The 21,709-nt window shown below is 35.8% G+C and overlaps 22 non-coding genes across 22 annotated transcripts; all 22 read right to left on the reverse strand.

Annotated features, from left to right (window-relative positions):
- Positions 1-127: 127 nt before the first annotated feature.
- trnal-caa (transfer RNA leucine (anticodon CAA)) lies at positions 128-239 on the reverse strand. The gene is made up of 2 exons: positions 202-239; positions 128-173 (listed from the first exon to the last, which is right to left on the reverse strand). It is a non-coding gene; the product is annotated as a tRNA-Leu (tRNA).
- Positions 240-1,509: 1,270 nt separating this feature from the next.
- trnal-caa (transfer RNA leucine (anticodon CAA)) lies at positions 1,510-1,621 on the reverse strand. Its single transcript has 2 exons — positions 1,584-1,621; positions 1,510-1,555 (listed from the first exon to the last, which is right to left on the reverse strand). It is a non-coding gene; the product is annotated as a tRNA-Leu (tRNA).
- Positions 1,622-3,353: 1,732 nt separating this feature from the next.
- trnal-caa (transfer RNA leucine (anticodon CAA)) lies at positions 3,354-3,465 on the reverse strand. Its single transcript has 2 exons — positions 3,428-3,465; positions 3,354-3,399 (listed from the first exon to the last, which is right to left on the reverse strand). It is a non-coding gene; the product is annotated as a tRNA-Leu (tRNA).
- Positions 3,466-4,738: 1,273 nt separating this feature from the next.
- trnal-caa (transfer RNA leucine (anticodon CAA)) lies at positions 4,739-4,850 on the reverse strand. Its single transcript has 2 exons — positions 4,813-4,850; positions 4,739-4,784 (listed from the first exon to the last, which is right to left on the reverse strand). It is a non-coding gene; the product is annotated as a tRNA-Leu (tRNA).
- A 348-nt stretch (positions 4,851-5,198) lies between these two features.
- trnal-caa (transfer RNA leucine (anticodon CAA)) lies at positions 5,199-5,310 on the reverse strand. Its single transcript has 2 exons — positions 5,273-5,310; positions 5,199-5,244 (listed from the first exon to the last, which is right to left on the reverse strand). It is a non-coding gene; the product is annotated as a tRNA-Leu (tRNA).
- A 349-nt stretch (positions 5,311-5,659) lies between these two features.
- Positions 5,660-5,771, reverse strand: trnal-caa (transfer RNA leucine (anticodon CAA)). Its single transcript has 2 exons — positions 5,734-5,771; positions 5,660-5,705 (listed from the first exon to the last, which is right to left on the reverse strand). It is a non-coding gene; the product is annotated as a tRNA-Leu (tRNA).
- A 350-nt stretch (positions 5,772-6,121) lies between these two features.
- Positions 6,122-6,233, reverse strand: trnal-caa (transfer RNA leucine (anticodon CAA)). The gene is made up of 2 exons: positions 6,196-6,233; positions 6,122-6,167 (listed from the first exon to the last, which is right to left on the reverse strand). It is a non-coding gene; the product is annotated as a tRNA-Leu (tRNA).
- Positions 6,234-6,583: 350 nt separating this feature from the next.
- trnal-caa (transfer RNA leucine (anticodon CAA)) lies at positions 6,584-6,695 on the reverse strand. The gene is made up of 2 exons: positions 6,658-6,695; positions 6,584-6,629 (listed from the first exon to the last, which is right to left on the reverse strand). It is a non-coding gene; the product is annotated as a tRNA-Leu (tRNA).
- A 1,724-nt stretch (positions 6,696-8,419) lies between these two features.
- trnal-caa (transfer RNA leucine (anticodon CAA)) lies at positions 8,420-8,531 on the reverse strand. The gene is made up of 2 exons: positions 8,494-8,531; positions 8,420-8,465 (listed from the first exon to the last, which is right to left on the reverse strand). It is a non-coding gene; the product is annotated as a tRNA-Leu (tRNA).
- Positions 8,532-8,878: 347 nt separating this feature from the next.
- Positions 8,879-8,990, reverse strand: trnal-caa (transfer RNA leucine (anticodon CAA)). The gene is made up of 2 exons: positions 8,953-8,990; positions 8,879-8,924 (listed from the first exon to the last, which is right to left on the reverse strand). It is a non-coding gene; the product is annotated as a tRNA-Leu (tRNA).
- Positions 8,991-9,326: 336 nt separating this feature from the next.
- On the reverse strand, positions 9,327-9,438 carry trnal-caa (transfer RNA leucine (anticodon CAA)). The gene is made up of 2 exons: positions 9,401-9,438; positions 9,327-9,372 (listed from the first exon to the last, which is right to left on the reverse strand). It is a non-coding gene; the product is annotated as a tRNA-Leu (tRNA).
- Positions 9,439-10,250: 812 nt separating this feature from the next.
- On the reverse strand, positions 10,251-10,362 carry trnal-caa (transfer RNA leucine (anticodon CAA)). The gene is made up of 2 exons: positions 10,325-10,362; positions 10,251-10,296 (listed from the first exon to the last, which is right to left on the reverse strand). It is a non-coding gene; the product is annotated as a tRNA-Leu (tRNA).
- Positions 10,363-11,626: 1,264 nt separating this feature from the next.
- Positions 11,627-11,737, reverse strand: trnal-caa (transfer RNA leucine (anticodon CAA)). Its single transcript has 2 exons — positions 11,700-11,737; positions 11,627-11,672 (listed from the first exon to the last, which is right to left on the reverse strand). It is a non-coding gene; the product is annotated as a tRNA-Leu (tRNA).
- Positions 11,738-12,758: 1,021 nt separating this feature from the next.
- On the reverse strand, positions 12,759-12,869 carry trnal-caa (transfer RNA leucine (anticodon CAA)). The gene is made up of 2 exons: positions 12,832-12,869; positions 12,759-12,804 (listed from the first exon to the last, which is right to left on the reverse strand). It is a non-coding gene; the product is annotated as a tRNA-Leu (tRNA).
- Positions 12,870-14,595: 1,726 nt separating this feature from the next.
- On the reverse strand, positions 14,596-14,706 carry trnal-caa (transfer RNA leucine (anticodon CAA)). The gene is made up of 2 exons: positions 14,669-14,706; positions 14,596-14,641 (listed from the first exon to the last, which is right to left on the reverse strand). It is a non-coding gene; the product is annotated as a tRNA-Leu (tRNA).
- A 225-nt stretch (positions 14,707-14,931) lies between these two features.
- On the reverse strand, positions 14,932-15,043 carry trnal-caa (transfer RNA leucine (anticodon CAA)). The gene is made up of 2 exons: positions 15,006-15,043; positions 14,932-14,977 (listed from the first exon to the last, which is right to left on the reverse strand). It is a non-coding gene; the product is annotated as a tRNA-Leu (tRNA).
- A 684-nt stretch (positions 15,044-15,727) lies between these two features.
- trnal-caa (transfer RNA leucine (anticodon CAA)) lies at positions 15,728-15,838 on the reverse strand. Its single transcript has 2 exons — positions 15,801-15,838; positions 15,728-15,773 (listed from the first exon to the last, which is right to left on the reverse strand). It is a non-coding gene; the product is annotated as a tRNA-Leu (tRNA).
- An 807-nt stretch (positions 15,839-16,645) lies between these two features.
- On the reverse strand, positions 16,646-16,757 carry trnal-caa (transfer RNA leucine (anticodon CAA)). Its single transcript has 2 exons — positions 16,720-16,757; positions 16,646-16,691 (listed from the first exon to the last, which is right to left on the reverse strand). It is a non-coding gene; the product is annotated as a tRNA-Leu (tRNA).
- A 225-nt stretch (positions 16,758-16,982) lies between these two features.
- Positions 16,983-17,094, reverse strand: trnal-caa (transfer RNA leucine (anticodon CAA)). The gene is made up of 2 exons: positions 17,057-17,094; positions 16,983-17,028 (listed from the first exon to the last, which is right to left on the reverse strand). It is a non-coding gene; the product is annotated as a tRNA-Leu (tRNA).
- Positions 17,095-17,444: 350 nt separating this feature from the next.
- trnal-caa (transfer RNA leucine (anticodon CAA)) lies at positions 17,445-17,556 on the reverse strand. The gene is made up of 2 exons: positions 17,519-17,556; positions 17,445-17,490 (listed from the first exon to the last, which is right to left on the reverse strand). It is a non-coding gene; the product is annotated as a tRNA-Leu (tRNA).
- Positions 17,557-19,960: 2,404 nt separating this feature from the next.
- Positions 19,961-20,072, reverse strand: trnal-caa (transfer RNA leucine (anticodon CAA)). The gene is made up of 2 exons: positions 20,035-20,072; positions 19,961-20,006 (listed from the first exon to the last, which is right to left on the reverse strand). It is a non-coding gene; the product is annotated as a tRNA-Leu (tRNA).
- Positions 20,073-20,756: 684 nt separating this feature from the next.
- trnal-caa (transfer RNA leucine (anticodon CAA)) lies at positions 20,757-20,867 on the reverse strand. The gene is made up of 2 exons: positions 20,830-20,867; positions 20,757-20,802 (listed from the first exon to the last, which is right to left on the reverse strand). It is a non-coding gene; the product is annotated as a tRNA-Leu (tRNA).
- Positions 20,868-21,709: the final 842 nt, after the last annotated feature.

A 21,709-nucleotide genomic window follows, 5' to 3' on the forward strand; every position in this document is an offset into this window, starting at 1 on the left:
ATGTGTTGTCTGTTCTCAAACTATGGCATCTATCAAACGATTAATCACTGTTCATGTGTTTTCCTTTCACCATTTGGAGAACTTTTCGGATTTGACAAAGAGCTACTCTTTCTTAAGGCAAAAGTTGTGTCAGAAGAGGGATTTGAACCCTCGCCTCCAATCGGAGACCAGAATACCCCAGTAACTAGGAAGGACTCTCACCTTGAGTCTGGCGCCTTAGACCACTCGGCCATCCTGACAATTATAAATCCCAAAAATTCATATGTTTTCATGATTCTGTAACATAACGTCTGATATGTCTGATGGAAACATGCCGATCTTAAGATACAAAGAAAAATAAACAAAAAATGTTAAAAGCTAATGAAAGATATAGTAAAAAACATTTTTTTATGGATTTTGAGTAACTTTTTGAATTCTAAACTAGGCATATGATGACATGTATCGAACGATTATTCGCGTTTCATGTGTTGTCTGTTCTCAAACTATGGCATCTATCAAACGATTAATCACTGTTCATGTGTTTTCCTTTCACCATTTGGAGAACTTTTCGGATTTGACAAAGAGCTACTCTTTCTTAAGGCAAAAGTTGTGTCAGAAGAGGGATTTGAACCCTCGCCTCCAATCGGAGACCAGAATACCCCAGTAACTAGGAAGGACTCTCACCTTGAGTCTGGCGCCTTAGACCACTCGGCAATCCTGACAATTATAAATCTTTAAAATTCATAGGTTTTCACAATTCTGTAACATAACGTCTGATATGTCTGATGGAAACATGCCGATCTTAAGATACAAAGAAAAATAAACAAAAAATGTTAAAAGCTAATGAAAGATATAGTAAAAAAGATTTTTTTATGGATTTTGAGTAACTTTTTGAATTCTAAACTAGGCATATGATGACATGTATAGAACGATCATTCGCATTTCATGTGTTGTCTGTTCTCAAACTATGGCATCTATCAAACGATTAATCACTGTTCATGTGTTTTCCTTTCACCATTTGGAGAACTTTTCGGATTTGACAAAGAGCTACTCTTTCTTAAGGCAAAAGTTGTGTCAGAAGAGGGATTTGAACCCTCGCCTCCAATCGGAGACCAGAATACCCCAGTAACTAGGAAGGACTCTCACCTTGAGTCTGGCGCCTTAGACCACTCGGCAATCCTGACAATTATAAATCTTTAAAATTCATAGGTTTTCACAATTCTGTAACATAACGTCTGATATGTCTGATGGAAACATGCCGATCTTAAGATACAAAGAAAAATAAACAAAAAATGTTAAAAGCTAATGAGAGATATAGTAAAAAACATTTTTTTATGGAATTTGAGTAACTTTATCAATTCTAAACTAGGCATATGATGACATGTATAGAACGATTATTCGCGTTTCATGTGTTGTCTGTTCTCAAACTATGGCATCTGTCAGACGATTAATCACTGTTCATGTGTTTTCCTTTCACCATTTGGAGAATTTTCGGTATTGACAAAGAGCTACTTTTTAAGGCAAAAGTTGTGTCAGAAGAGGGATTTGAACCCTCGCCTCCAATCGGAGACCAGAATACCCCAGTAACTAGGAAGGACTCTCACCTTGAGTCTGGCGCCTTAGACCACTCGGCCATCCTGACAATTATAAATCCCAAAAATTCATATGTTTTCATGATTCTGTAACATAACGTCTGATATGTCTGATGGAAACATGCCGATCTTAAGATACAAAGAAAAATAAACAAAAAATGTTAAAAGCTAATGAAAGATATAGTAAAAAAGATTTTTTTATGGATTTTGAGTAACTTTTTGAATTCTAAACTAGGCATATGATGACATGTATCGAACGATTATTCGCGTTTCATGTGTTGTCTGTTCTCAAACTATGGCATCTGTCAGACGATTAATCACTGTTCATGTGTTTTCCTTTCACCACTTGGAGAACTTTTCGGATTTGACAAAGAGCTACTCTTTCTTAAGGCAAAAGTTGTGTCAGAAGAGGGATTAAACCCTCGCCTCCAATCGGAGACCAGAATACCCCAGTAACTAGGAAGGACTCTCACCTTGAGTCTGGCGCCTTAGACCACTCGGCCATCCTGACAATTATAAATCCCAAAAATTCATATGTTTTCATGATTCTGTAACATAACGTCTGATATGTCTGATGGAAACATGCCGATCTTAAGATACAAAGAAAAATAAATAAAAAATGTTAAAAGCTAATGAAAGATATAGTAAAAAACATTTTTTTATGGATTTTGAGTAACTTTTTGAATTCTAAACTAGGCATATGATGACATGTATCGAACGATTATTCGCGTTTCATGTGTTGTCTGTTCTCAAACTATGGCATCTATCAAACGATTAATCACTGTTCATGTGTTTTCCTTTCACCATTTGGAGAACTTTTCGGATTTGACAAAGAGCTACTCTTTCTTAAGGCAAAAGTTGTGTCAGAAGAGGGATTTGAACCCTCGCCTCCAATCGGAGACCAGAATACCCCAGTAACTAGGAAGGACTCTCACCTTGAGTCTGGCGCCTTAGACCACTCGGCAATCCTGACAATTATAAATCTTTAAAATTCATAGGTTTTCACAATTCTGTAACATAACGTCTGATATGTCTGATGGAAACATGCCGATCTTAAGATACAAAGAAAAATAAACAAAAAATGTTAAAAGCTAATGAAAGATATAGTAAAAAAGATTTTTTTATGGATTTTGAGTAACTTTTTGAATTCTAAACTAGGCATATGATGACATGTATAGAACGATCATTCGCATTTCATGTGTTGTCTGTTCTCAAACTATGGCATCTATCAAACGATTAATCACTGTTCATGTGTTTTCCTTTCACCATTTGGAGAACTTTTCGGATTTGACAAAGAGCTACTCTTTCTTAAGGCAAAAGTTGTGTCAGAAGAGGGATTTGAACCCTCGCCTCCAATCGGAGACCAGAATACCCCAGTAACTAGGAAGGACTCTCACCTTGAGTCTGGCGCCTTAGACCACTCGGCAATCCTGACAATTATAAATCTTTAAAATTCATAGGTTTTCACAATTCTGTAACATAACGTCTGATATGTCTGATGGAAACATGCCGATCTTAAGATACAAAGAAAAATAAACAAAAAATGTTAAAAGCTAATGAGAGATATAGTAAAAAACATTTTTTTATGGAATTTGAGTAACTTTATCAATTCTAAACTAGGCATATGATGACATGTATAGAACGATTATTCGCGTTTCATGTGTTGTCTGTTCTCAAACTATGGCATCTGTCAGACGATTAATCACTGTTCATGTGTTTTCCTTTCACCATTTGGAGAATTTTTCGGTATTGACAAAGAGCTACTTTTTAAGGCAAAAGTTGTGTCAGAAGAGGGATTTGAACCCTCGCCTCCAATCGGAGACCAGAATACCCCAGTAACTAGGAAGGACTCTCACCTTGAGTCTGGCGCCTTAGACCACTCGGCCATCCTGACAATTATAAATCCCAAAAATTCATATGTTTTCATGATTCTGTAACATAACGTCTGATATGTCTGATGGAAACATGCCGATCTTAAGATACAAAGAAAAATAAACAAAAAATGTTAAAAGCTAATGAAAGATATAGTAAAAAAGATTTTTTTATGGATTTTGAGTAACTTTTTGAATTCTAAACTAGGCATATGATGACATGTATCGAACGATTATTCGCGTTTCATGTGTTGTCTGTTCTCAAACTATGGCATCTGTCAGACGATTAATCACTGTTCATGTGTTTTCCTTTCACCACTTGGAGAACTTTTCGGATTTGACAAAGAGCTACTCTTTCTTAAGGCAAAAGTTGTGTCAGAAGAGGGATTAAACCCTCGCCTCCAATCGGAGACCAGAATACCCCAGTAACTAGGAAGGACTCTCACCTTGAGTCTGGCGCCTTAGACCACTCGGCCATCCTGACAATTATAAATCCCAAAAATTCATATGTTTTCATGATTCTGTAACATAACGTCTGATATGTCTGATGGAAACATGCCGATCTTAAGATACAAAGAAAAATAAACAAAAAATGTTAAAAGCTAATGAAAGATATAGTAAAAAACATTTTTTTATGGATTTTGAGTAACTTTTTGAATTCTAAACTAGGCATATGATGACATGTATCGAACGATTATTCGCGTTTCATGTGTTGTCTGTTCTCAAACTATGGCATCTATCAAACGATTAATCACTGTTCATGTGTTTTCCTTTCACCATTTGGAGAACTTTTCGGATTTGACAAAGAGCTACTCTTTCTTAAGGCAAAAGTTGTGTCAGAAGAGGGATTTGAACCCTCGCCTCCAATCGGAGACCAGAATACCCCAGTAACTAGGAAGGACTCTCACCTTGAGTCTGGCGCCTTAGACCACTCGGCAATCCTGACAATTATAAATCCTTAAAATTCATATGTTTTCATGATTCTGTAACATAACGTCTGATATGTCTGATGGAAACATGCCGATCTTAAGATACAAAGAAAAATAAACAAAAAATGTTAAAAGCTAATGAAAGATATAGTAAAAAAGATTTTTTTATGGATTTTGAGTAACTTTTTGAATTCTAAACTAGGCATATGATGACATGTATAGAACGATCATTCGCATTTCATGTGTTGTCTGTTCTCAAACTATGGCATCTATCAAACGATTAATCACTGTTCATGTGTTTTCCTTTCACCATTTGGAGAATTTTTCGGATTTGACAAAGAGCTACTATTTCTTAAGGCTAAAGTTATGTCAGAAGAGGGATTTGAACCCTCGCCTCCAATCGGAGACCAGAACACCCCAGTAACTAGGAAGGACTCTCACCTTGAGTCTGGCGCCTTAGACCACTCGGCCATCCTGACAATTATAAATCCCAAAATTCATATGTTTTCATGATTCTGTAACATAACGTCTGATATGTCTGATGGAAACATGCCGATCTTAAGATACAAAGAAAAATAAACAAAAAATGTTAAAAGCTAATGAAAGATATAGTAAAAAATATTTTTTTATGGATTTTGAGTAACTTTTTGAATTCTAAACTAGGCATATGATGACATGTATAGAACGATCATTCGCATTTCATGTGTTGTCTGTTCTCAAACTATGGCATCTATCAAACGATTAATCACTGTTCATGTGTTTTCCTTTCACCATTTGGAGAACTTTTCGGATTTGACAAAGAGCTACTCTTTCTTAAGGCAAAAGTTTGTCAGAAGAGGGATTTGAACCCTCGCCTCCAATCGGAGACCAGAACACCCCAGTAACTAGGAAGGACTCTCACCTTGAGTCTGGCGCCTTAGACCACTCGGCCATCCTGACAATTATAAATCCTCAAAAATTCATATGTTTTCATGATTCTGTAACATAACGTCTGATATGTCTGATGGAAACATGCCGATCTTAAGATACAAAGAAAAATAAACAAAAAATGTTAAAAGCTAATGAAAGATATAGTAAAAAAGATTTTTTTATGGATTTGAGTAACTTTTGAATTCTAAACTAGGCATATGATGACATGTATCGAACGATTATTCGCGTTTCATGTGTTGTCTGTTCTCAAACTATGGCATCTGTCAGACGATTAATCACTGTTCATGTGTTTTCCTTTCACCACTTGGAGAACTTTTCGGATTTGACAAAGAGCTACTCTTTCTTAAGGCAAAAGTTGTGTCAGAAGAGGGATTTGAACCCTCGCCTCCAATCGGAGACCAGAATACCCCAGTAACTAGGAAGGACTCTCACCTTGAGTCTGGCGCCTTAGACCACTCGGCCATCCTGACAATTATAAATCTCAAAAATTCATATGTTTTCATGATTCTGTAACATAACGTCTGATATGTCTGATGGAAACATGCCGATCTTAAGATACAAAGAAAAATAAACAAAAAATGTTAAAAGCTAATGAAGATATAGTAAAAAACATTTTTTTATGGAATTTGAGTAACTTTATGCAATTCTAAACTAGGCATATGATGACATGTATAGAACGATTATTCGCGTTTCATGTGTTGTCTGTTCTCAAACTATGGCATCTGTCAGACGATTAATCACTGTTCATGTGTTTTCCTTTCACCATTTGGAGAACTTTTCGGTATTGACAAAGAGCTACTCTTTCTTAAGGCAAAAGTTGTGTCAGAAGAGGGATTTGAACCCTCGCCTCCAATCGGAGACCAGAATACCCCAGTAACTAGGAAGGACTCTCACCTTGAGTCTGGCGCCTTAGACCACTCGGCCATCCTGACAATTATAAATCCCTAAAATTCATATGTTTTCATGATTCTGTAACATAACGTCTGATATGTCTGATGGAAACATGCCGATCTTAAGATACAAAGAAAAATAAACAAAAAATGTTAAAAGCTAATGAAAGATATAGTAAAAAAGATTTTTTTATGGATTTTGAGTAACTTTTTGAATTCTAAACTAGGCATATGATGACATGTATCGAACGATTATTCGCGTTTCATGTGTTGTCTGTTCTCAAACTATGGCATCTGTCAGACGATTAATCACTGTTCATGTGTTTTCCTTTCACCACTTGGAGAACTTTTCGGATTTGACAAAGAGCTACTCTTTCTTAAGGCAAAAGTTGTGTCAGAAGAGGGATTTGAACCCTCGCCTCCAATCGGAGACCAGAACACCCCAGTAACTAGGAAGGACTCTCACCTTGAGTCTGGCGCCTTAGACCACTCGGCCATCCTGACAATTATAAATCCCAAAAATTCATATGTTTTCATGATTCTGTAACATAACGTCTGATATGTCTGATGGAAACATGCCGATCTTAAGATACAAAGAAAAATAAACAAAAAATGTTAAAAGCTAATGAAAGATATAGTAAAAAACATTTTTTTATGGAATTTTGAGTAACTTTTGAATTCTAAACTAGGCATATGATGACATGTATAGAACGATTATTCGCGTTTCATGTGTTGTCTGTTCTCAAACTATGGCATCTGTCAGACGATTAATCACTGTTCATGTGTTTTCCTTTCACCACTTGGAGAACTTTTCGGATTTGACAAAGAGCTACTCTTTCTTAAGGCAAAAGTTGTGTCAGAAGAGGGATTTGAACCCTCGCCTCCAATCGGAGAACAGAATACCCCAGTAACTAGGAAGGACTCTCACCTTGAGTCTGGCGCCTTAGAACACTCAGCCATCCAGACAATTATAAATCCTTAAAATTCATATGTTTTCACGATTCTGTAACATAACGTCTGATATGTCTGATGGAAACATGCCGATCTTAAGATACAAAGAAAAATAAACAAAAATTGTTAAAAGCTAATGAAAGATATAGTAACAAATATTTCTTTATGGAATGTGAGTAACTTTTTTAATTCTAAACTAGGCATATGATGACATGTATCGAACGATTATTCGCGTTTCATGTGTCTGTTCTAAAACTTGGCATCTATCAAACGATTAATCACTGTTCATGTGTTTTCCTTTCACCATTTGGAGAATTTTTCGGTATTGACAAAGAGCTACTTTTTAAGGCAAAAGTTGTGTCAGAAGAAGGATTTGAACCCTCGCCTTCAATCGGAGACCAGAATACCCCAGTAACTAGGAAGGACTCTGACCTTGAGTCTGGCGCCTTAGACCACTCGGCCATCCTGACAATTATAAATCTTTAAAATTCATAGGTTTTCACAATTCTGTAACATAACGTCTGATATGTCTGATGGAAACATGCCGATCTTAAGATACAAAGAAAAATAAACAAAAAATTTAAAAGCTAATGAGAGATATAGTAAAAAACATTTTTTTATGGAATTTGAGTAACTTTATCAATTCTAAACTAGGCATATGATGACATGTATAGAACGATTATTCGCATTTCATGTGTTGTCTGTTCTCAAACTATGGCATCTATCAACGATTAATCACTGTTCATGTGTTTTCCTTTCACCATTTGGAGAATTTTTCGGTATTGACAAAGAGCTACTTTTTAAGGCAAAAGTTTTGTCAGAAGAAGGATTTGAACACTCGCCTCCAATCGGAGAGCAGAACACCCCAGTAACTAGGAAGGACTCTCAACTTGAGTCTGGCGCCTTAGACCACTCGGCCATCCTGACAATTATAAATCTTTAAAATTCATAGGTTTTTACAATTCTGTAACATAACGTCTGATATGTCTGATGGAAACATGCCGATCTTAAGATACAAAGAAAAATAAACAAAAAATGTTAAAAGCTAATGAAAGATATAGTAAAAAACATTTTTTTATGGAATTTGAGTAACTTTATCAATTCTAAACTAGGCATATGATGACATGTATCGAACGATTATTCGCGTTTCATGTGTTGTCTGTTCTCAAACTATGGCATCTGTCAGACGATTAATCACTGTTCATGTGTTTTCCTTTCACCACTTGGAGAACTTTTCGGATTTGACAAAGAGCTACTCTTTCTTAATGCAAAAGTTGTGTCAGAAGAGGGATTTGAACCCTCGCCTCCAATCGGAGACCAGAACACCCCAGTAACTAGGAAGGACTCTCACCTTGAGTCTGGCGCCTTAGACCACTCGGCCATCCTGACAATTATAAATCCCAAAAATTCATATGTTTTCATGATTCTGTAACATAACGTCTGATATGTCTGATGGAAACATGCCGATCTTAAGATACAAAGAAAAATAAACAAAAAATGTTAAAAGCTAATGAGAGATATAGTAAAAAACATTTTTTTATGGAATTTGAGTAACTTTATCAATTCTAAACTAGGCATATGATGACATGTATAGAACGATTATTCGCGTTTCATGTGTTGTCTGTTCTCAAACTATGGCATCTGTCAGACGATTAATCACTGTTCATGTGTTTTCCTTTCACCATTTGGAGAATTTTTCGGTATTGACAAAGAGCTACTTTTTAAGGCAACAGTTGTGTCAGAAGAGGGATTTGAACCCTCGCCTCCAATCGGAGACCAGAATACCCCAGTAACTAGGAAGGACTCTCACCTTGAGTCTGGCGCCTTAGACCACTCGGCCATCCTGACAATTATAAATCCCAAAAATTCATATGTTTTCATGATTCTGATATGTCTGATGGAAACATGCCGATCTTAAGACACAAAGAAAAATAAACAAAAAATGTTAAAAGCTAATGAAAGATATAGTAAAAAAGATTTTTTTATGGATTTTGAGTAACTTTTTGAATTCTAAACTAGGCATATGATGACATGTATCGAACGATTATTCGCGTTTCATGTGTTGTCTGTTCTCAAACTATGGCATCTGTCAGACGATTAATCACTGTTCATGTGTTTTCCTTTCACCATTTGGAGAATTTTTCGGATTTGACAAAGAGCTACTATTTCTTAAGGCTAAAGTTATGTCAGAAGAGGGATTTGAACCCTCGCCTCCAATCGGAGACCAGAACACCCCAGTAACTAGGAAGGACTCTCACCTTGAGTCTGGCGCCTTAGACCACTCGGCCATCCTGACAATTATAAATCCCAAAAATTCATATGTTTTCATGATTCTGTAACATAACGTCTGATATGTCTGATGGAAACATGCCGATCTTAAGATACAAAGAAAAATAAACAAAAAATGTTAAAAGCTAATGAAAGATATAGTAAAAAAGATTTTTTTATGGATTTTGAGTAACTTTTTGAATTCTAAACTAGGCATATGATGACATGTATCGAACGATTATTCGCGTTTCATGTGTTGTCTGTTCTCAAACTATGGCATCTGTCAGACGATTAATCACTGTTCATGTGTTTTCCTTTCACCACTTGGAGAACTTTTCGGATTTGACAAAGAGCTACTCTTTCTTAAGGCAAAAGTTGTGTCAGAAGAGGGATTTGAACCCTCGCCTCCAATCGGAGACCAGAACACCCCAGTAACTAGGAAGGACTCTCACCTTGAGTCTGGCGCCTTAGACCACTCGGCCATCCTGCAAATTATAAATCCCAAAAATTCATATGTTTTCATGATTCTGTAACATAACGTCTGATATGTCTGATGGAAACATGCCGATCTTAAGATACAAAGAAAAATAAACAAAAAATGTTAAAAGCTAATGAGAGATATAGTAAAAAACATTTTTTTATGGAATTTGAGTAACTTTATCAATTCTAAACTAGGCATATGATGACATGTATAGAACGATTATTCACGTTTCATGTGTTGTCTGTTCTCAAACTATGGCATCTGTCAGACAATTAATCACTGTTCATGTGTTTTCCTTTCACCATTTGGAGAATTTTTCGGTATTGACAAAGAGCTACTCTTTCTTAAGGCAAAAGTTGTGTCAGAAGAGGGATTTGAACCCTCACCTCCAATCGGAGACCAGAACACCCCAGTAACTAGGAAGGACTCTCACCTTGAGTCTGGCGCCTTAGACCACTCGGCCATCCTGACAATTATAAATTGCAAAAATTCATATGTTTTCATGATTCTGTAACATAACGTCTGAGATATCTGATGGAAACATGCCGATCTTAAGATACAAAGAAAAATAAACAAAAAATGTTAAAAGCTAATGAAAGATATAGTAAAAAAGATTTTTTAATTGATTTTGAGTAACTTTTTGAATTCTAAACTAGGCATATGATGACATGTATCGAACGATTATTCGCGTTTCATGTGTTGTCTGTTCTCAAACTATGGCATCTGTCAGACAATTAATCACTGTTCATGTGTTTTCCTTTCACCACTTGGAGAACTTTTCGGATTTGACAAAGAGCTACTCTTTCTTAAGGCAAAAGTTGTGTCAGAAGAGGGATTTGAACCCTCGCCTCCAATCGGAGAACAGAATACCCCAGTAACTAGGAAGGACTCTCACCTTGAGTCTGGCGCCTTAGAACACTCAGCAATCCAGACAATTATAAATCCTTAAAATTCATATGTTTTCACGATTCTGTAACATAACGTCTGATATGTCTGATGGAAACATGCCGATCTTAAGATACAAAGAAAAATAAACAAAAATTGTTAAAAGCTAATGAAAGATATAGTAACAAATATTTCTTTATGGAATTTGAGTAACTTTTTTAATTCTAAACTAGGCATATGATGACATGTATCGAACGATTATTCGCGTTTCATGTGTCTGTTCTAAAACTTGGCATCTATCAAACGATTAATCACTGTTCATGTGTTTTCCTTTCACCATTTGGAGAATTTTTCGGTATTGACAAAGAGCTACTTTTTAAGGCAAAAGTTGTGTCAGAAGAAGGATTTGAACCCTCGCCTTCAATCGGAGACCAGAATACCCCAGTAACTAGGAAGGACTCTCACCTTGAGTCTGGCGCCTTAGACCACTCGGCCATCCTGACAATTATAAATCTTTAAAATTCATAGGTTTTCACAATTCTGTAACATAACGTCTGATATGTCTGATTGAAACATGCCGATCTTAAGATACAAAGAAAAATAAACAAAAAAAATTAAAAGCTAATGAGAGATATAGTAAAAAACATTTTTTTATGGAATTTGAGTAACTTTATCAATTCTAAACTAGGCATATGATGACATGTATAGAACGATTATTCGCATTTCATGTGTTGTCTGTTCTCAAACTATGGCATCTATCAAACGATTAATCACTGTTCATGTGTTTTCCTTTCACCATTTGGAGAATTTTTCGGTATTGACAAAGAGCTACTTTTTAAGGCAAAATTTGTGTCAGAAGAGGGATTTGAACCCTCGCCTCCAATCGGAGACCAGAACACCCCAGTACTAGGAAGGACTCTCACCTTGAGTCTGGCGCCTTAGACCACTCGGCCATCCTGACAACTATAAATCCTTAAATTCATATGTTTTCACGATTCTGTAACATAACGTCTGATATGTCTGATGGAAACATGCCGATCTTAAGATACAAAGAAAAATAAACAAAAAATGTTAAAAGCTAATGAAAGATATAATAAAAAACATTTTTTTATGGATTTTGAGTAACTTTCACCATTTGGAGAATTATTCGGTATTGACAAAGAGCTACTTTTTAAGGCAAAAGTTGTGTCAGAAGAGGGATTTGGACCCTCGCCTCCAATCGGAGACCAGAACACCCCAGTAACTAGGAATGACTTTCAACTTGAGTCTGGCGCCTTAGACCACTCAGCCATCCTGACAATTAAAAAACATTAAAATTCATATGTTTTCACGATTCTGTAACATAACGTCTGATATGTCTGATGGAAACATGTCGATCTTAAGATACAAAGAAAAATAAACAATTTTTTTTAAAGCTAATGAAAGATATAGTAAAAAACATTTTTTTATGGATTTTGAGTAACTTTTTGAATTCTAAACTAGGCATATGATGACATGTATCGAACGATTATTCGCGTTTCATGTGTTGTCTGTTCTCAAACTATGGCATCTATCAAACGATTAATCACTGTTCATGTGTTTTCCTTTCACCATTTGGAGAATTTTTCGGTATTGACAAAGAGCTACTTTTTAAGGCAAAAGTTGTGTCAGAAGAGGGATTTGAACCCTCGCCTCCAATCGGAGGCCAGAACACACCAGAAACTAGGAAGGACTCTCACCTTGAGTCTGGCGCCTTAGACCACTTGGACATCCTGACAATTATAAGTCTTTAAAATTCATAGGTTTTCACAATTCTGTAACATAACGTCTGACATATCTGATGGAAACATGCCGATCTTAAGATACAAAGAAAAATAAACAAAAAATGTTAAAAGCTAATGAAAGATATAATAAAAAACATTTTTTTATGGATTTTGAGTAACTTTCACCATTTGGAGAATTTTTCGGTATTGACAAAGAGCTACTTTTTAAGGCAAAAGTTGTGTCAGAAGAGGGATTTGAACCCTCGCCTCCAATCGGAGACCAGAACACCCCAGTACTAGGAAGGACTCTCACCTTGAGTCTGGCGCCTTAGACCACTCGGCCATCCTGACAATTAAAAGTCTTTAAAATTCATATGTTTTCACGATTCTGTAACATAACGTCTGATATGTCTGATGGAAACATGCCGATCTTAAGATACAAAGAAAAATAAACAAAAAATGTTAAAAGCTAATGAAAGATATAGTAAAAAACATTTTTTAATGGATTTTGAGTAACTTTTTGAATTCTAAACTAGGCATATGATGACATGTATCGAACGATTATTCACGTTTCATGTGTTGTCTGTTCTCAAACTATGGCATCTATCAAACGATTAATCACTGTTCATGTGTTTTCCTTTCACCATTTGGAGAACTTTTCGGATTTGACAAAGAGCTACTCTTTTTTAAGGCAAAAGTTGTGTCAGAAGAGGGATTTGAACTCTCGCCTCCAATCGGAGACAAGAACAACCCAGTAACTAGGAAGGACTCTCACCTTGAGTCTGGCGCCTTAGACCACTCGGCCATCCTGACAATTATAAATCGCAAAAATTCATATGTTTTCATGATTCTGTAACATAACGTCTGAGATATCTGATGGAAACATGCCGATCTTAAGATACAAAGAAAAATAAACAAAAAATGTTAAAAGCTAATGAAAGATATAGTAAAAAACATTTTTTAATGGATTTTGAGTAACTTTTTGAATTCTAAACTAGGCATATGATGACATGTATCGAACGATTATTCGCGTTTCATGTGTTGTCTGTTCTCAAACTATGGCATCTGTCAGACAATTAATCACTGTTCATGTGTTTTCCTTTCACCACTTGGAGAACTTTTCGGATTTGACAAAGAGCTACTCTTTCTTAAGGCAAAAGTTGTGTCAGAAGAGGGATTTGAACCCTCGCCTCCAATCAGAGAACAGAATACCCCAGTAACTAGGAAGGACTCTCACCTTGAGTCTGGCGCCTTAGAACACTCAGCAATCCAGACAATTATAAATCCTTAAAATTCATATGTTTTCACGATTCTGTAACATAACGTCTGATATGTCTGATGGAAACATGCCGATCTTAAGATACAAAGAAAAATAAACAAAAATTGTTAAAAGCTAATGAAAGATATAGTAACAAATATTTCTTTATGGAATTTGAGTAACTTTTTTAATTCTAAACTAGGCATATGATGACATGTATCGAACGATTATTCGCGTTTCATGTGTCTGTTCTAAAACTTGGCATCTATCAAACGATTAATCACTGTTCATGTGTTTTCCTTTCACCATTTGGAGAATTTTTCGGTATTGACAAAGAGCTACTTTTTAAGGCAAAAGTTGTGTCAGAAGAAGGATTTGAACCCTCGCCTTCAATCGGAGACCAGAATACCCCAGTAACTAGGAAGGACTCTCACCTTGAGTCTGGCGCCTTAGACCACTCGGCCATCCTGACAATTATAAATCTTTAAAATTCATAGGTTTTCACAATTCTGTAACATAACGTCTGATATGTCTGATTGAAACATGCCGATCTTAAGATACAAAGAAAAATAAACAAAAAAAATTAAAAGCTAATGAGAGATATAGTAAAAAACATTTTTTTATGGAATTTGAGTAACTTTATCAATTCTAAACTAGGCATATGATGACATGTATAGAACGATTATTCGCATTTCATGTGTTGTCTGTTCTCAAACTATGGCATCTATCAAACGATTAATCACTGTTCATGTGTTTTCCTTTCACCATTTGGAGAATTTTTCGGTATTGACAAAGAGCTACTTTTTAAGGCAAAATTTGTGTCAGAAGAGGGATTTGAACCCTCGCCTCCAATCGGAGACCAGAACACCCCAGTACTAGGAAGGACTCTCACCTTGAGTCTGGCGCCTTAGACCACTCGGCCATCCTGACAACTATAAATCCTTAAATTCATATGTTTTCACGATTCTGTAACATAACGTCTGATATGTCTGATGGAAACATGCCGATCTTAAGATACAAAGAAAAATAAACAAAAAATGTTAAAAGCTAATGAAAGATATAATAAAAAACATTTTTTTATGGATTTTGAGTAACTTTCACCATTTGGAGAATTATTCGGTATTGACAAAGAGCTACTTTTTAAGGCAAAAGTTGTGTCAGAAGAGGGATTTGAACCCTCGCCTCCAATCGGAGACCAGAACACCCCAGTAACTAGGAATGACTTTCAACTTGAGTCTGGCGCCTTAGACCACTCAGCCATCCTGACAATTAAAAAACATTAAAATTCATATGTTTTCACGATTCTGTAACATAACGTCTGATATGTCTGATGGAAACATGTCGATCTTAAGATACAAAGAAAAATAAACAATTTTTTTTAAAGCTAATGAAAGATATAGTAAAAAACATTTTTTTATGGATTTTGAGTAACTTTTTGAATTCTAAACTAGGCATATGATGACATGTATCGAACGATTATTCGCGTTTCATGTGTTGTCTGTTCTCAAACTATGGCATCTATCAAACGATTAATCACTGTTCATGTGTTTTCCTTTCACCATTTGGAGAATTTTTCGGTATTGACAAAGAGCTACTTTTTAAGGCAAAAGTTGTGTCAGAAGAGGGATTTGAACCCTCGCCTCCAATCGGAGGCCAGAACACTCCAGAAACTAGGAAGGACTCTCACCTTGAGTCTGGCGCCTTAGACCACTTGGACATCCTGACAATTATAAGTCTTTAAAATTCATAGGTTTTCACAATTCTGTAACATAACGTCTGACATATCTGATGGAAACATGCCGATCTTAAGATACAAAGAAAAATAAACAAAAAATGTTAAAAGCTAATGAAAGATATAATAAAAAACATTTTTTTATGGATTTTGAGTAACTTTCACCATTTGGAGAATTTTTCGGTATTGACAAAGAGCTACTTTTTAAGGCAAAAGTTGTGTCAGAAGAGGGATTTGAACCCTCGCCTCCAATCGGAGACCAGAACACCCCAGTACTAGGAAGGACTCTCACCTTGAGTCTGGCGCCTTAGACCACTCGGCCATCCTGACAATTAAAAGTCTTTAAAATTCATATGTTTTCACGATTCTGTAACATAACGTCTGATATGTCTGATGGAAACATGCCGATCTTAAGATACAAAGAAAAATAAACAAAAAATGTTAAAAGCTAATGAAAGATATAGTAAAAAACATTTTTTAATGGATTTTGAGTAACTTTTTGAATTCTAAACTAGGCATATGATGACATGTATCGAACGATTATTCACGTTTCATGTGTTGTCTGTTCTCAAACTATGGCATCTATCAAACGATTAATCACTGTTCATGTGTTTTCCTTTCACCATTTGGAGAACTTTTCGGATTTGACAAAGAGCTACTCTTTTTTAAGGCAAAAGTTGTGTCAGAAGAGGGATTTGAACTCTCGCCTCCAATCGGAGACAAGAACACCCCAGTATCTAGGAAGGACTCTCACCTTGAGTCCGGCACCTTAGACCACTCGGCCATCCTGACAATTATAAATCCTTAAATTCATATGCTTTCACGATTCTGTAACATAACGTCTGATATGTCTGATGGAAACATGCCGATCTTAAGATACAAAGAAAAATAAACATTTTTTTTTTAAAGCTAATGAAAGATATAGTAAAAACATTTTTTTATGGATTTTGAGTAACTTTTTGAATTCTAAACTAGGCATATGATGACATGTATCGAACGATTATTCGCGTTTCATGTGTTGTCTGTTCTCAAACTATGGCATCTATCAAACGATTAATCACTGTTCATGTGTTTTCCTTTCACCATTTGGAGAATTTTTCGGTATTGACAAAGAGCTACTTTTTAAGGCAAAAGTTGTGTCAGAAGAGGGATTTGAACCCTCGCCTCCAATCGGAGACCAGAACACCCGAGTAACTAGGAAGGACTCTCACCTTGAGTCTGGCGCCTTAGACCACTCGGCCATCCTGACAATTATAAATATTTAAAATTCATATGTTTTCGCGATTCTGTAACATAACGTCTGATATGTCTGATGGAAACATGCCGATCTTAAGATACAAAGAAAAATAAACAAAAATTGTTAAAAGCTAATGAAAGATATAATAAAAAACATTTTTGTATGGATTTTGAGTAACTTTCACCATTTGGAGATTTTTCGGTATTGACAAAGAGCTACTTTTTAAGGCAAAAGTTGTGTCAGAAGAGGGATTTGAACCCTCGCCTCCAATCGGAGACCAGAATACCCCAGTAACTAGGAAGCACTCTCACCTTGAGTCTGGCGCCTTAGACCACTCGGCCATCCTGACAATTATAAATCTTTAAAATTCATAGGTTTTTACAATTCTGTAACATAACGTCTGATATGTCTGATGGAAACATGCCGATCTTAAGATACAAAGAAAAATAAACAAAAAATGTTAAAAGCTAATGAAAGATATAGTAAAAAACATTTTTTTATGGAATTTGAGTAACTTTATCAATTCTAAACTAGGCATATGATGACATGTATAGAACGATCATTCGCATTTCATGTGTTGTCTGTTCTCAAACTATGGCATCTATCAAACGATTAATCACTGTTCATGTGTTTTCCTTTCACCATTTGGAGAATTTTTCGGATTTGACAAAGAGCTACTCTTTCTTAAGGATAAAGTTATGTCAGAAGAGGGATTTGAACCCTCGCCTCCAATCGGAGACCAGAACACCCCAGTAACTAGGAAGGACTCTCACCTTGAGTCTGGCGCCTTAGACCACTCGGCCATCCTGACAATTATAAATCTTTAAAATTCATAGGTTTTCACAATTCTGTAACATAACGTCTGATATGTCTGATGGAAACATGCCGATCTTAAGATACAAAGAAAAATAAAGAAAAAATGTTAAAAGCTAATGAGAGATATAGTAAAAAACATTTTTTTATGGAATTTGAGTAACTTTATCAATTCTAAACTAGGCATATGATGACATGTATAGAACGATTATTCGCGTTTCATGTGTTGTCTGTTCTCAAACTATGGCATCTGTCAGACGATTAATCACTGTTCATGTGTTTTCCTTTCACCATTTGGAGAATTTTTCGGTATTGACAAAGAGCTACTTTTTAAGGCAAAAGTTGTGTCAGAAGAAGGATTTGAACCCTCGCCTCCAATCGGAGACCAGAATACCCCAGTAACTAGGAAGGACTCTCACCTTGAGTCTGGCGCCTTAGACCACTCGGCCATCCTGACAATTATAAATCTTTAAAATTCATAGGTTTTCACAATTCTGTAACATAACGTCTGATATGTCTGACGGAAACATGCCGATCTTAAGATACAAAGAAAAATAAACAAAAAATGTTAAAAGCTAATGAAAGATATAGTAAAAAAGATTTTTTAATGGATTTTGAGTAACTTTTTGAATTCTAAACTAGGCATATGATGACATGTATCGAACGATTATTCGCGTTTCATGTGTTGTCTGTTCTCAAACTATGGCATCTATCAAACGATTAATCACTGTTCATGTGTTTTCCTTTCACCATTTGGAGAATTTTTCGGATTTGACAAAGAGCTACTCTTTCTTAAGGATAAAGTTATGTCAGAATAGGGATTTGAACCCTCGCCTCCAATCGGAGACCAGAACACCCCAGTAACTAGGAAGGACTCTCACCTTGAGTCTGGCGCCTTAGACCACTCGGCCATCCTGACAATTATAAATCTTTAAAATTCATAGGTTTTCACAATTCTGTAACATAACGTCTGATATGTCTGATGGAAACATGCCGATCTTAAGATACAAAGAAAAATAAAGAAAAAATGTTAAAAGCTAATGAGAGATATAGTAAAAAACATTTTTTTATGGAATTTGAGTAACTTTATCAATTCTAAACTAGGCATATGATGACATGTATAGAACGATTATTCGCGTTTCATGTGTTGTCTGTTCTCAAACTATGGCATCTGTCAGACGATTAATCACTGTTCATGTGTTTTCCTTTCACCATTTGGAGAATTTTTCGGTATTGACAAAGAGCTACTTTTTAAGGCAAAAAGTTGTGTCAGAAGAAGGATTTGAACCCTCGCCTCCAATCGGAGACCAGAATACCCCAGTAACTAGGAAGGACTCTCACCTTGAGTCTGGCGCCTTAGACCACTCGGCCATCCTGACAATTATAAATCTTTAAAATTCATAGGTTTTCACAATTCTGTAACATAACGTCTGATATGTCTGATGGAAACATGCCGATCTTAAGATACAAAGAAAAATAAACAAAAAATGTTAAAAGCTAATGAAAGATATAGTAAAAAAGATTTTTTAATGGATTTTGAGTAACTTTTTGAATTCTAAACTAGGCATATGATGACATGTATCGAACGATTATTCGCGTTTCATGTGTTGTCTGTTCTCAAACTATGGCATCTATCAAACGATTAATCACTGTTCATGTGTTTTCCTTTCACCATTTGGAGAATTTTTCGGTATTGACAAAGAGCTACTTTTTAAGGCAAAAGTTGTGTCAGAAGAAGGATTTGAACCCTCGCCTCCAATCGGAGACCAGAACACCCCATTAACTAGGAAGGACTCTCACCTTGAGTCTGGCGCCTTAGACCACTCGGCCATCCTGACAATTATAAATCTTTAAAATTCATAGGTTTTCACAATTCTGTAACATAACGTCTGATATGTCTGATGGAAACATGCCGATCTTAAGATACAAAGAAAAATAAAGAAAAAATGTTAAAAGCTAATGAGAGATATAGTAAAAAACATTTTTTTATGGATTTTGAGTAACTTTCACCATTTGGAGAATTTTTCGGTATTGACAAAGAGCTACTTTTTAAGGCAAAAGTTGTGTCAGAAGAAGGATTTGAACCCTCGCCTCCAATCGGAGACCAGAACACCCCATTAACTAGGAAGGACTCTCACCTTGAGTCTGGCGCCTTAGACCACTCGGCCATCCTGACAATTATAAATCTTTAAAATTCATAGGTTTTCACAATTCTGTAACATAACGTCTGATATGTCTGATGGAAACATGCCGATCTTAAGATACAAAGAAAAATAAAGAAAAAATGTTAAAAGCTAATGAGAGATATAGTAAAAAACATTTTTTTATGGATTTTGAGTAACTTTCACCATTTGGAGAATTATTCGGTATTGACAAAGAGCTACTTTTTAAGGCAAAAGTTGTGTCAGAAGAGGGATTTGAACCCTCGCCTCCAATCGGAGACCAGAACACCCCAGTAACTAGGAATGACTTTCAACTTGAGTCTGGCGCCTTAGACCACTCAGCCATCCTGACAATTAAAAAACATTAAAATTCATATGTTTTCACGATTCTGTAACATAACGTCTGATATGTCTGATGGAAACATGTCGATCTTAAGATACAAAGAAAAATAAACAATTTTTTTTAAAGCTAATGAAAGATATAGTAAAAAACATTTTTTTATGGATTTTGAGTAACTTTTTGAATTCTAAACTAGGCATATGATGACATGTATCGAACGATTATTCGCGTTTCATGTGTTGTCTGTTCTCAAACTATGGCATCTATCAAACGATTAATCACTGTTCATGTGTTTTCCTTTCACCATTTGGAGAATTTTTCGGTATTGACAAAGAGCTACTTTTTAAGGCAAAAGTTGTGTCAGAAGAGGGATTTGAACCCTCGCCTCCAATCGGAGGCCAGAACACACCAGAAACTAGGAAGGACTCTCACCTTGAGTCTGGCGCCTTAGACCACTTGGACATCCTGACAATTATAAGTCTTTAAAATTCATAGGTTTTCACAATTCTGTAACATAACGTCTGACATATCTGATGGAAACATGCCGATCTTAAGATACAAAGAAAAATAAACAAAAAATGTTAAAAGCTAATGAAAGATATAATAAAAAACATTTTTTTATGGATTTTGAGTAACTTTCACCATTTGGAGAATTTTTCGGTATTGACAAAGAGCTACTTTTTAAGGCAAAAGTTGTGTCAGAAGAGGGATTTGAACCCTCGCCTCCAATCGGAGACCAGAACACCCCAGTACTAGGAAGGACTCTCACCTTGAGTCTGGCGCCTTAGACCACTCGGCCATCCTGACAATTAAAAGTCTTTAAAATTCATATGTTTTCACGATTCTGTAACATAACGTCTGATATGTCTGATGGAAACATGCCGATCTTAAGATACAAAGAAAAATAAACAAAAAATGTTAAAAGCTAATGAAAGATATAGTAAAAAACATTTTTTAATGGATTTTGAGTAACTTTTTGAATTCTAAACTAGGCATATGATGACATGTATCGAACGATTATTCACGTTTCATGTGTTGTCTGTTCTCAAACTATGGCATCTATCAAACGATTAATCACTGTTCATGTGTTTTCCTTTCACCATTTGGAGAACTTTTCGGATTTGACAAAGAGCTACTCTTTTTTAAGGCAAAAGTTGTGTCAGAAGAGGGATTTGAACTCTCGCCTCCAATCGGAGACAAGAACACCCCAGTATCTAGGAAGGACTCTCACCTTGAGTCTGGCGCCTTAGACCACTCGGCCATCCTGACAATTATAAATCTTTAAAATTCATAGGTTTTCACAATTCTGTAACATAACGTCTGATATGTCTGATGGAAACATGCCGATCTTAAGATACAAAGAAAAATAAAGAAAAAATGTTAAAAGCTAATGAGAGATATAGTAAAAAACATTTTTTTATGGAATTTGAGTAACTTTATCAATTCTAAACTAGGCATATGATGACATGTATAGAACGATTATTCGCGTTTCATGTGTTGTCTGTTCTCAAACTATGGCATCTGTCAGACGATTAATCACTGTTCATGTGTTTTCCTTTCACCATTTGGAGAATTTTTCGGTATTGACAAAGAGCTACTTTTTAAGGCAAAAAGTTGTGTCAGAAGAAGGATTTGAACCCTCGCCTCCA

Source organism: Oncorhynchus kisutch, linkage group LG8 (genome assembly GCF_002021735.2).
Source record: "Oncorhynchus kisutch isolate 150728-3 linkage group LG8, Okis_V2, whole genome shotgun sequence".
Taxonomy (NCBI): Eukaryota; Metazoa; Chordata; class Actinopteri; order Salmoniformes; family Salmonidae; genus Oncorhynchus; species Oncorhynchus kisutch.